The sequence below is a fragment of the Equus przewalskii genome, chromosome 24, assembly GCF_037783145.1.
Source record: "Equus przewalskii isolate Varuska chromosome 24, EquPr2, whole genome shotgun sequence".
In the NCBI taxonomy this organism is placed as follows: Eukaryota; Metazoa; Chordata; class Mammalia; order Perissodactyla; family Equidae; genus Equus; species Equus przewalskii.
In genome coordinates this window covers 21,237,805-21,251,072 of record NC_091854.1, presented here as the reverse complement: position 1 = coordinate 21,251,072, position 13,268 = coordinate 21,237,805, and the positions used below count along the sequence as shown (strand labels likewise).

At 37.7% G+C, this 13,268-nt stretch overlaps 1 protein-coding gene across 5 annotated transcripts in view; it reads left to right on the top strand.

The window, feature by feature from the left end:
• The window catches only part of ST6GALNAC3 (ST6 N-acetylgalactosaminide alpha-2,6-sialyltransferase 3), a 498,766-nt gene that overhangs the window by 468,823 nt on the left and 16,675 nt on the right, over positions 1-13,268 (top strand). The window lies entirely within an intron of this gene.

Genomic DNA, 13,268 nt, shown 5'->3' with positions numbered 1-13,268 from the left:
AACTATTGTAAACATTTCATGGTGAAAATGAGCTTAGTGCTATGTCTACACAAGAAAAGCCAAGTATAATTCAATCCAGAAGCACAGATTACCTGAAATACCCAAGAAATTATGATGGAACGGATCTTGGTTGCTTCATTACCCCCTCCATTTTTTAGCCCATGGTGTGTATATGTGTGTATGTGAGAAATGGGAAGCATGTTGCTTAGAAAATATGGAAAAATACTTCCATTCTCGATCATGTTTTATTATGAGTGATGCGTATCAATGAGGTTATAATCATTAATACATAATTTTCAAAAAATAAAGTTTGATATCCTATGTGATGTGTTTATTCTTTGCAACTGATCTAGCGGGAAGAGAGAAATAGGTAGGAATTGAAAATCTATTTGAGAGCAAAGGTTATTTTTTAAGGTACAGTAATCTAGAAATAAGATCACCTTCACTTGTCTTGAATGAAGAGTCATATTTCAACCCTACCCACCTTATTGAGTCCAACCTTCTCTGGGTACCCACTCTGAGTACATACATTTTGCTGGGAGTTAGAGGTACAAGAATAAATAAGAAAAGGTCCCTACTCATTTTTCTGTGCCCGCTTCCCCTCCAAAAATGTCCTGGATCTGAGTGCAGTCCAGTCTCTGGCTCCTCTAGTATGCAAATCTGTTCCACCTCTGTGGCTATTTCACGGTGCTGAGACTGCACTGTGATGAGTCTTGAAGATATCCATCTGGGACGTTTTAAAACTTGTCAAGGTTGTCATATAATAAATGCATCAAAGCAACATTTTTGTTGCCAACTTTCAACTTATGAATGTGGATTGGCTTTAATAATTAGATTAGAATACAACTTAAGAAGCCATTTATCTAATGTATTTTTCCAAATCCCATTTCACTGAAAAATTTCCTAGAACTAGTCATCTTCAAAATGAATGAAATGTATTGAGTCCAAGATGTCACCTAGAGAGTCTTCTCTTTCAGGAAAACAGCACATTAAAGTTCACTAATTTCAGTTCTTTTTGCTTCTTATTTTTTAGTGTTCACTAGATAGGTAACAAGAATAAAATGAACCGAGTAAGGTAATTTGAGGGAAATATATAGTTATTTTTAATAAATAAGGGAATTAGGACATTGGGTCTTGGTTAAAAGAGATAATTATGGGATAAAAATATTTCAATCATTAGCTCAAGAAGCAATAAGAATTTATTCTTTAAAGTTGAAAGAGGAGATTAAAGAAGAAGCAATTAACTTAAAAGATAATAAAAAAAAAAAGAGAGAATTTACACATAGAGCTCCCCTATCACGTGCTGGCATGAAGCTCAATTTTAAATGCTGTGTTTTATTTAATCCTCACAACAACCTAACAAGGTAGGGATAATTATTCCCATGTACAAGGATGCTGTGGCTGGGAGAGATTCTTTGTCTTTCTTCCCAAGCCTGGAGCAATCAGTCAGTGGCCAAGCCAGGATTCAAACCTAGATCTCCTAAGAAAAACTGTTTGGAGTCCATGACCTAGAGACTGAACAAGAGAAGCCAATTTGCCCTTGAATGGGGAAGAAATGGAGTGGAAATAAAGCAATTAATACAGGCAGTGCTGAAAGCGACTAGTTGAGAGAGAGGTAGAGGACTATCACATACCGAGGAGAAAACGTCAGGAAAGGACCGATTTTGAAGCAGTAAGAGAAAAGTCTAGAAGTTGGCAGGGGCAAGACCCAAACACTGAGTCCTGGATGGGGTGAGAGACATGTGTTGTCTACCCAAATGGATGAAAACAGATAACAAATGCAGAAAAGTTCAGAGGAGGTGGGAAGACAGTGAGGAAGAAATTCCAGAGACTTTTAAATAGTCTCTAACTGCTTTGCAAAGTAAGAGGTGAGGCCATCATATGAGAGAGGGAGGATGTTCACAGAGCTTCTAGAAAGAGAAAAAAAGCTATCAAATGTTCTCTTGAGTGCTGAAGAAACCATAACATGGGAGTAATAATGGGTCAAAATTTACAAAATAAAGCACCATTTCGGTGTGGGAGTTGTGGTGAGGCTGGGCTGAAGTGATTGAGCTGTATGAGATAGGGAGTATCCATTGGGATGGATCTATTCAGCCATTTTCATTAATGAACATTAAATGCAACAGACAGACTTAACATAAATAAATAAAAGTCAATGTCTTCTGATTAAAAAAGGAAAGAAAAAAAGAGAAAGGATTGGAGAAGAATGAAAGAGAGCCCTAACTACAGACAGCTTGGTTAAGGATTGCATCTTGCAAGCACATAGGAACAAGTTGAAGTGAAAATCTGATGTTGCCAGTTCACCCCCTTCAGTGGGGAGGCAGAACTGGAGATGAGTATGGGGAGAGAAAAAGAGGGATATGCAGATGTACGCATTTGTGTGTGTGTGTGTGTGTGCATGTGTGTATGAGAATGCGCTCACGTAGGAGGAGGTTATGTGTGAGTGGGCAGCAAGAAGGAGATGGCAGGAGGAAAGGCACAAAAGTATACCTGAGACGTCCTAAATCATTTTGCTTGTAAGTTGCTGGTATAATAATGTTAAGTTAATATAACAATAGATTTGTGATTTTAATTTGTAAGGCAAGCAAAAGAAATGTGCTCTTTAAAGAATCTTAAATTTTATATCCCACTAGGGATAGATATCTTAAAAACAGCCCCCAAAGAACAAACTGTAAAGGAAATGATTGATACTTTTGATTACTCTTATTAATTTTATTAATAAATTAAGGTATTTATTTTTATTTTTTAAAATTTCGTCAGTTTAACTAACTGATTAATTTTAAGTCAAAATTTTCAAAGAAGAGAAGTAAAAAGATAGGCCACAGTGGGAGAAGATGATTATAACACATATGGATGGAAGTAGCATAAAGGATTCCTAAAAAATCAGTAAGAAAAAGACAACCTATTGGAAAAAAAATAAGCAATAACCTGAAAAGGCATTTCACAGAAGAAGAAAAGTGAATAGCTGATAAACATGTGAAAATATTCTCAACCTCATTAGTAGTCAGAGCAATGCCAATTCAAACCAAAATTAAAAATCATTTTACATGCACCAGATTGGCAAAAATTTTAAGATCTGAAAACACATAGTATCACTGGGGACAAAGAGCAGCAGGAGCTTTTACGTGCTTATATTGATAGGAGTGTAAATTGGTCCCAGCCCCTTGGAAAACAATGTGGAATTATCCTGTCGTCGAATATTTGCTTACCGTTCTACCTAACAATTCTACTCCTAGATTTTTTTCCCTCGAGAAACACTAGTACAAGTGTAAATGTTCATAGTGGTAATGTTTGCAAGAGGAACAAGAAAACTGGAAACATTTCAAATATCCATTGACAAAAGAATGGATAAATAAATTGTTATGTATGCATAAACGGATTTTACTGTGGCAGTAAAAAGATGAATTACAGCCACAAGCATTAACAGAGATGACTCTCACAAACAAAATAGTAAATGAAAAAGACGAGTCACAGAAGAATATATACAAAATGACGCCATTTATATAAAGTTGAAAAACAAAACCAAATAATATCTTGTTCGTGGATACATACATGCATGGTAAAACTATACTGAAGAAAAAATAGAGTAATAAATCCAAAAACTAAAATAACTATTACTCCTTCTAGGAAGACAGGGAATTGAAGACAAGAGTCTGAATTTATAACGCTCTATTTCTTTAACTTGGTGGCTTATTATTCTATGGACCTATGAACACGTCACCTCTAGTCCTTCATATGTATGAAATATTTTTTAATAATAAGTGTAAATTTGGGAAAAAATTAAACGGGAAATGATAATTCAAGCATGTAGAAGAAAACTTGATGTTAGTCTATGAACATACACTCTTGGTTCAAATGTTTAAATCTTTGTGACTCTCACTCTGAGCTACGTAAAGAGTTGGCTGGGCCTTGCAAAGTTACAATTCTTTCAAAGAATGGTTGAATATTTGAATTATGAGAGCAGATCAATTCAGTGTTTCATTTTTAATAGATAAGAAGTACTTTAGTCTAATGAATGTGTCAATTTAACTTCCCTACATAACACAAGATTACCGAAAGTATGTAGTGTAATATTGTCCAGAATATATTCTATGAAACATCAGATGGTATGGGCTCTGTAACCAGATGTGTTCCAGAAATACTGGATATATTACCCTCTCTTAGAAATTCATAATTAAGCATCTAATCTGGCTGCTAGATTAGTTTTATTCTATTAAAAATTAATGAAAAGAACAGTATGCATAATTTAAATATTCTCTATGAGAGAAGGAGAGAGAATATAAATATAATCTCTAGCAGAGTGTCAAAGAATCATGCACTAAATGACATCTCTGACAGTGTCTTCTCCATCTCTTTCTTTGACCCCTTGCCTTCGGCCGACACATCAAATGTTGGAGTTCCTTAAAGACCCATTCTTGTTCCTCTTCTCTCCTTGATCTCTTTCCCTTTCCTGCAATTGGTAATCTGATTATTTCAAGATATCTCTATCCACACATGACTTGTCCAAACTCATATTCTAGATTCATCTTGGAACTTCCCAAGCTGAGGTCCCAGGGATATCTCAAATTTCACACATCCAAATCAGACTCTATTGTCTTATGCCGTAAAGTAACTTGGCCTCTGGAGTCTCCATTTCCATGACAGTATCATCATCCCACCTAGTTTCCAAATTGGAAATAACTTCAGTTTGACTCTTGGCTGCATGTTCTTGCACCCATTTTACTATTCTGTGGGCATGTTCCTTAGCTCTGGTCTCTTTTCTCTCTGATCCTCTGTCACATCTTAGTCTCCCTCTTCATTATGTCTTAACTGGGCCTCCTATTTTGTCATTCTATCACCAATATTTCCCAAATGCAGTTCACAATCCACATAGGCTTATTATCATAAAAACCTAATCATATTATTTAATCTAATCATATTATTTCCTAAAAAACATCTGCTAGCTCTCCATACCTTAAAAGATATCATCCAAACACAAACTTAGCAAAGTTTGACACTTCAAAATCCGCCTCCATGGCCCCATTTTCTGCCACTCCATCAAATATACTCTATGGTATAATGATATGAAGCTCCTCATCATCCCCTGAATGTGTCACATTTTAGTTTCTCCTTTTATCACATACTGATCCTTCTGTCAAGAACGCTCTGTCCCTGTCTATCCAACAAGCAAACTTCTATTCCTATTTTAATACCCAGAGATATCATCTTCTATAGAACACCTTCTCCAACATTCCTGATAAAAGACAGTCGTCTCGTTTTCTGAACTACCAACAATCTGTTTGGACCTCCACTGTAGCACCTGACACATTGTACTGTCTCCTCACCTAAACTCTGTCCTCTTTGTATTTCCCGTAACCTGTTAGCACTTGGAAGAATCTCACTAAACGTATGAATTCACGAATACAAGGATAGATGGGACTTCTGTACTTAAACATTTCTTATTATCAATCTTGCTGAACTTAATTTTGGGTGTCAACTTATTCAGAGTCTTTCTTTAAGGTCATGTTTCCAGGATTGTTTTCACTTTGGTCTCTTTGTTTGAAAAAAGAATTTAGTAAACTTACTGAGATTTATTAAAATGAGGCATTTTGCTCTCCTAACTTCTAATTAGTTGTGGGTCTTCCCAGGACCTTTCTTTTTCCCTACACTGGCAAAAAATGTCCTAGCTGTGGAATCTGCGATGATTTCCCTTTTCCTCTGCCTTCTGAACTAGTGGTTAATTTTCTAAGGAAGGTCTCCGTTACGATCAGGCCCAGTGCTATCATATCCCTAGCCTTTGTTACAATAGAAAAACATGCTCCCTCTCGGTGAGAGATTACTGAAAGCCATCCCTTTCTCTGGGCTGATGCAGCCAGAATCAAGATATAAGTCTCGGCAAGCTGAACAAAGACTGGAGTCAGACCCCATGTGCCCCGAGGCTCCCTCCTGGCCCTGTGCCCTTGTATAGAGGACAAGCTGCACAGCCATGACCTACAGCTCTGATTCTGACTCAGGAGCCCTATACCTTATATGGTCCCATGAATACCCCAACCAAGCTTAGCGTTTGTCTAATTACCCTTGGCAGCCAGCCTGCTCTAGGTGACAGTTCCTCTTAAATTACTTTTTTTATGAGAATCTTCTGATACACTGAGATGAGCCAATCAGTCAACACAAATGGGAATTTTCATAGGCTTGTGACAGCTTCCGATTAAAATGTGGTTTTTACCCAAAGCTTTAGTGCCCTGCTTCATCGAAAGTACGATTTCATTACAAAATAGCAAGTCCATCGTAAGCCAATGAGGTGGCCCTAAGCACACGAACCTAAGGCATGAACATGCTGATATGTATGAAAAAGACAGCCAGGTGTAAAATGAAGGAGTCTAAGTGCCCAATGAATTTAGGAAATTCTTGAGTAATTAGAGGAGATTAAATGGTATTTATTCATTCAATCAATAAATATTTATTGAGCCCCTACTATATAACAAGTATTACTCTAGATCTTGGGAAAACAGAGATTAACCAAATAAATGACGCTCATGGAATTTACAGGTGAATGGGAGGAGAAAGACAATAAATAAACAAATTTCCACTATGTCAGGTGGTGATGAGTGCTGTGGAGAAAAATGGAGCTGGGTGAGAGGACTAGGGTGAATGGAGGGGCATTTGACGTTGATGCAGGGGAGCTGGAGGGAGCTCATGAGGAAGGAGCATTTGTCAGAGAGAGGGCCGCAGTCCCTGAGCTGGAAATGCGTGAGTGCATGCACCTGGGCCCATTTTCTTCAGTGTTTGCCTTTTTTCAATCATTTTTAAAGAGCAATTTTTACATTACGCATTAACCTTTTGCATTCCGTATGTTACCGATGTTTTTAAAGGCCACTTCATCAATGTGTTTTACCTTTGTGATTATTTTTGCACCAGTGGAATTTTGATGAGAATTGCATTCAGACTTATTCATTTGGGAAGAATGGGCCTATCTGCAGCCTTCAGTCTCCCAGTCAGTGAAATTGGTAGTCCTGTCCTGAAAGTCCCATAAATTTTTGTTAAGATTATTCTTTAGTATTTTTTGCGTTATTATGAACTTTAAGATTATTTCAGTACACTGTATTTTCTACCTACCAGTTCTGATTATAAGGGAAAACAAACTATTAGTTTAAAAATATATATTTTGTATTTAGTCATTTTATCAAACTCTCTTATTCAAATAGGTTTTAGTGAGGCTGGCCCGGTGGCATAGCGGTTAAGCACCCACGTTCCACTTTGATGGCCCTGGGTTCGCCAGTTCGGATTCCCGGTGGGGACATGGCACCACTTGGCAAGCCATGCTGTGGTAGGTGTCCCACATATAAAGTAGAGGAAGATGGGCACGGATGTTAGCTCAGGGCTAATCATCCTCAAAAAACAAAAAACAAAAAAACAAAAAAACAACCAAATAGTTTTTAGCTTCCTTCTGCAATTTTTAAACAATTATTTCATGTAGGTATAAGATCTCGGTTTCTTCTCATCTTTAACATTTCATGTCTTGTTCCATTTACTAAAATTTCCTCAAAGAAAAGAAGATAACAGCATACACATTTTTCTTGTTCCTGATTTGAATGACACATACCTTCTAGCATTTTGCTGTTACTTATAATGCGGGCCCTTAATTTAAGAGAGGTATTCCTTATTATGTCAAGGAGATATCCTTTTAGTCATAGACTAAAATGATTTTCCTGGGATTGCATATTGAATTTTGTCAAATTCTTTCTGGCATCTGTTGAATAAATGGTACGGTGTTTCCTTAAATGACTGATAACAATGAATTAAGTTAATGTAAGATCCACCAAAAATGTTTTCCCAAGAACACTTTCTCCACAGTCTGGTCCATAAAAAAAAAAATTGAGGGAGGGGAGGAGATTGTCATCTGGTCAAATAACTTGGGGAAATGCGGCACAGCATATTCTCTTCTCAGAGATTCATTCGCTCATTATCATATGAAAGATGCTGAGAAATCCGGCAGTCAAGAAATTCAGTTAAAAAAAAAAAATATATATATATATATATATCTCCACATACCATACTGCTGTGTGGTATACTTGAAAGTTGCTGAGACAGTACATCCTAAAACTTCTTGTCACAAGAAAAAACCACTTTTACTTTTTTTGTGTCTATATGAGATGATGGATGTTAACTAAACTTATCATGGTAATCATTTCACAATATATGTAAACCAAGTCATCATGCTGTATACATTAAACATATATAGTGCTGTATGTCAATTACATCTCAATAAAACTGAAAAAAAAAAAAGAAATTCAATTAACTTTGTTAAGCCCACCGTTTCCAGCCATTACCGGTTCCTCCTTCTCTTGTATAATACCTGTTTGTATCTTGCTGACTTAGGGTCCAGTCTAACACACTTGAGAAGTGCTATGTTAATAGTTTTCCTTATATTAAATCATCTTTGCACTCCTGCAATAGAACCTGCTTGGCCATAGAGTATGGCTATTTATTTTAATGCTAAGATCAGTTGGTTGGGTTTTAATCGAGGATTTTTGAGTATATAATTATAAACAGACTTGTCCTGTCATTTTTCATCCCTCCCCTCTTCTGGCTCTTTCCTGGGTTTCCATATAAGTGTGATGCTAGATGGGTAGTATGAATTGGGGAATGTTCCATATTTTTCTGGGCTCTGGAACAATTTATTCAGCATGGGAATTATCATAGGATTTTATTTCTTAATTTGAACTATTTTCTATAAAATAGCCAAAAGAAAGATAAACCCAAATGCAGTGCTAACTGGTTGTCACTGAGCTGGTAATGGGATCCCCCTGTTAGCTCTATTTTCTTTACTGAGGAGGTTTCAGGCATCTCCATGTTTCCTCACTGTGAGTAAACATGATTGCCCTTTGCTCCAGAGAGGGGACAGTTCGGACAGCCCACTCTGCTCAGAAGCAATACCTCCTTGCTCTTGTCACTCCAGTTCTCCACAGAACAGGGGCGCATCAAAGTCAGGTCAGGGCGGCAGGAAGTGATAGAATCCCAGACAGGAGAGTCAAACTTCTCAGTGAGTGTTTTGTTCCGGATGCTGGGAACAAAGTGAGGTGACAGGAATGAAGGCCTGGAGGGAGGGAGGAAAATGAGCTGGTGAATTGTGGGGTCTAGAATCCCAAGAAGAAGGTCTGACAGTATCAATCCGGTTTGTAAAACACTTTCTTTGAAGCATTGTTGGGACTATGTTGGACATTTATGGTCTGTAGGGGGAGAAGTGGGGTGTTAAGGCCACTTTTGAGAACAATTCCTCCCCAAGCCACAGAACCCTTTATTGAGAGATGCCATATTATTATAGACAAAACACTTCATTGATCTTCTAAGGGCTTGAGCATAAAAACACACAAAGATGTTTATATGTTTTCCTTTCTGATACAGGGATTACTCAACATTAAAAGGCAAAATACCTTAGCTGCACAGGGCCAGGCTCACAGCAAGCACCTTCCTGTGCTCGGTGTTTGTTGAATAACTGCATGGTGTTTGTGATATATGTGCACATGTGTTGTCTTCCCTGTTTTCATGCAACCCGTGTGATTCTAAAATGTGAGGCATAAATGAATCCTTTTTTCCAGGTCTTTTAAAATAGATATAAAATAACTCCTTAGGTTAGCTAAAGCTAAATATATGTTTTTTATTCTTCATTAGTTGGTATATTTCTTAGCACTGAAACTGAAATTTCAGCTCCCTTTCTCCCACTACTCTCAAAGAATAGTAATAGTCTCAGATATTTCAACATATTAAAGGGAATTCAACATTCAAAATGATTTTTTCTAAATAAGCTAATAAGTTACCAGTTTTGTCTGTTTGTATCTTTATATGGTTGGTAATCTAAAAATAAAAATAATGTACCTTTGTCTAAAACACAAATTGCACATGATACAATTCTTTAACCAAATCCTGGATGTATTTCTTTAAAGACAAAAAGAAACTGCTAAGATTACAAATCCCCGGGTTATCCTCTGTAATGTGAGGAATGCCAAAAAAAGAAACATGTACGTTAGAGGAAAATAATGGCTATCAATAGAAAAGTAGTTCCCTCCCCTACATGCCCCACCCCTCTTTTCGAAAAAAAGCACATTTGTCTAGATGAACAGTTGGGAGAAACTAATTCACCCATTCATCCATCGAAAGCCCTTTCACCTAACAGTGCTGAACCTGTGCTGAACACGCTGATTACGTACTGCTACTTCTGTAGTGGTGGACAAAGGGAAAAAATAATAATCAAAAGAAGATTTGGGTGGTATGTTGCAATACGAAATCAGGATTTGAATGGCTGTAATATTTTAACCAACACTGAGTCCTTTGAACTCTCTGATTATCACAAAGCTAAAAATCATTCCTTACACTTGATTAGAGAAAAATCTGATTTTCCTGTTGCATTGCCTTCTTGAAAGAGATGATGGGGGAAAGTGCCATGGTGAAGAGCTGAGACTGAATCAAAGAATATTGATTTTGTGTCTAACCAGCTTGCACTTTTTCAGTTCCAACACCTCCCCGGGAAATACACCGAGGCTGTTTCCACGTTAAAGTCACCTGTGACTAGAGAAAATTACAGGGTAGGGAGATAGGAAAACATATCTTTCTCCACAGCAATGTTTGAGTGATTTCCTTCTTTTAAAATTTTACTCCCTTCCTCACTTCTTATTCTTGTGATTTTAAAGAAAATGCCAAGATTGTGAAGAGATATCTTAGGTGTTGATTATGGCTCCCTGGGACTGGGTTCCTGCCACTGGGGCCATCAGCTCAGCCACTACCTTATTCCCCTTTGTTGAAGATGAGCATAGACTTCATAGATGTACCACAATGGTTGGATGTACTAATCTGAGGTTGTCACTGAAGCCGTCTTGTTTCCTAGGGTTTTAAAGTAGTAGTGGGATGCAAAGAAACAAACAGATGTGAGAGACAACATGAGCAAAGAACGAACAGGACTTAGTAACTAATGGGGCATCAAGGGTTAGGAAGAGGGCAAAGTCAAAGCTGACACACATATCCTGGAGAATGATGGTACCATCATGCAAAAAAAAAAATTAATTGAACAAAGTAATTCAGGAGCTGTAGCCATCTACCATCTGATGTGTCCCTTGGCTGCATTAATATCACCATTAATTCCTGAACCACGAGCAGAAGGAGACAGTATTCATAGCACCACAGTGTGAGCACTTAGTTTTTCTTCTCTTACAATGTGCAAATCAGCAGCTTGGGCTTGCAGTTTGCAAGCTTGGATTTTCAAAAGCCTTCTCAATAAGTCAAGACACAGGCACCATCCCAAATACATTAGTCCTATTAACAGTGTGCTAGTCGTGGAAGACTGCCACAGGCCCAGCCCAATGTGAATGGGAAATGATTTTATAGTCAGGGTTGCTCAAAGAAGTGGCGAGGCCAGCCATTTAAAAACTTGAAAATGGTCTTCCAAAAAATAAAATGGCACTTCTAAGGCTGAACATAGTTGAAAGAATTTTGTGCTGACAAGTAGACCCAAGAAGCTTTCCTACGAGAGGCCAGTATGCAAATGTCACTTTCTGGACTTTGTTGATTGTGAAACTGGAGCCCACAGCAGTAAAAGACGTGCATGATGGCAGCCAAAAGCTGGGAGGAAGGAGTCTTGCCTGTGTCTGTAGAATGGCCTCAGACATTAATTGACACTAGATTCCCTTAAGGATGTGCTTTACAACTTCAGGAAGGTACGAACGACACTCTTAATTTTCTGAGAGTTTGTTTTGCAGTGAAAATTCAAGAAACTGAAATTAATTTAGTTAAATTCTTATTTTACCTCGTGATTTCAGGGATTTAACAGTGAATATGCCGCTTGATGTTGATATATCTACCGTGGATACAATAAATTACAAAAACATATCTTCCCACCTTTTGGAGCCCCATCTTAGGTTATTCTCTTTTCATTGGCACACCACATGTGGCCAGCCCTCTGCTGTGATTTGTTATTTATAAAAAGTACAGAGCACATTTCAATCTTGATAGATGAAATTGGAATTCTGGCTGAGCTATGGGTCAACAGACTTAAAAAAAGAATTTAAAACCTGATTCTGTCTCAGCTGTAAGATAAATAAGATCTGGGGATCTAACGCACAGCATGGTGACTGTAATTAACAATACTGTATTATGTACTTGAAAACTGTTAAGGGAGTAGATCTTAAATATTGTCACCACACACACATTCACACACACACACACACAAATTGTAATAATGTGAAGGGATGGAGATGTTAACTAACCTTATTGTGGTCTTATTTTTGCAGTATGAATAGTATGTATCTATTCATCATATTATGCACCTTAAACTTACGTATATGTCATTAATATCTCAATAAAACTGGAAGGAAAAAACCTGATACTGGAGGTAAATGGCTACAAGGGGTGCATATGAGGCTTACCAAATTTTGAGTGGTGATTTGGCTTGTATCCCTGACATGTGCTATCTATCCTTAGACATCTGAGTAAGTCTCCCTGTTACACCACCATGAGAAAACATTGGCAAACTGTTTAAAATTCCTGGGGGAAAAATGTTGGCAATTTCCTACTTAGGAACAGCTTACATTCCAAAAATTATTCAACTAAGTTGGACAAATTGAGTGCCTACTATGTGCCAGACATAGTTATTTATGATGGGACATCTTTGCCGACCAGCATCCCTCCAATGGCAAGTTTCCAGTCAGTTTGCAAGTCAGCTATTTATAAATTGGGACACATTTTCCTAAAGAAACAAATTTTAAAATAGTGGTGAGATTCTCAAGCCAATCCTCGAAAGCTAATTTAATTCATGATAAAGTGGAACTCAACTTCTAATAGAATCCTCCAACCTAACTACCGTTTATAGTGGTGATTTTCAACCCTGGCCGCACACACCACACTGTAATCACCTAGGATGGCTTTTTTTGTTTTTCCTTTTTAATAAGTACCAATACTCAGACTATATCCCCAGGACAATAAAATCAGAACCCATTGTCAGTAGCAGTAGTGGGAAATGGAGCTTGGGAAAGGGTGGAAAGGACTGGAAACAGTGCCTCTCAGGAGCATGGAATCAGGGCTACAACTGGGAAGTGGAGGCCAAGGCTCCAACGGGTAGAGAGTGGAGTCAGGTACTGTGGCATTGATGGTTAAAATAAGGAGAAAGAATTTCCCCAAGAGAAGGAATTGGATTGTGGACTCACAACCTTTAAGAAATTTTGGTCCCTGATGACAGTAAAGGGTTTTTCTGGAGTGACAAAATAGTGGAGGTGTCTGGAATATTCAGCTCTAGGAGCACA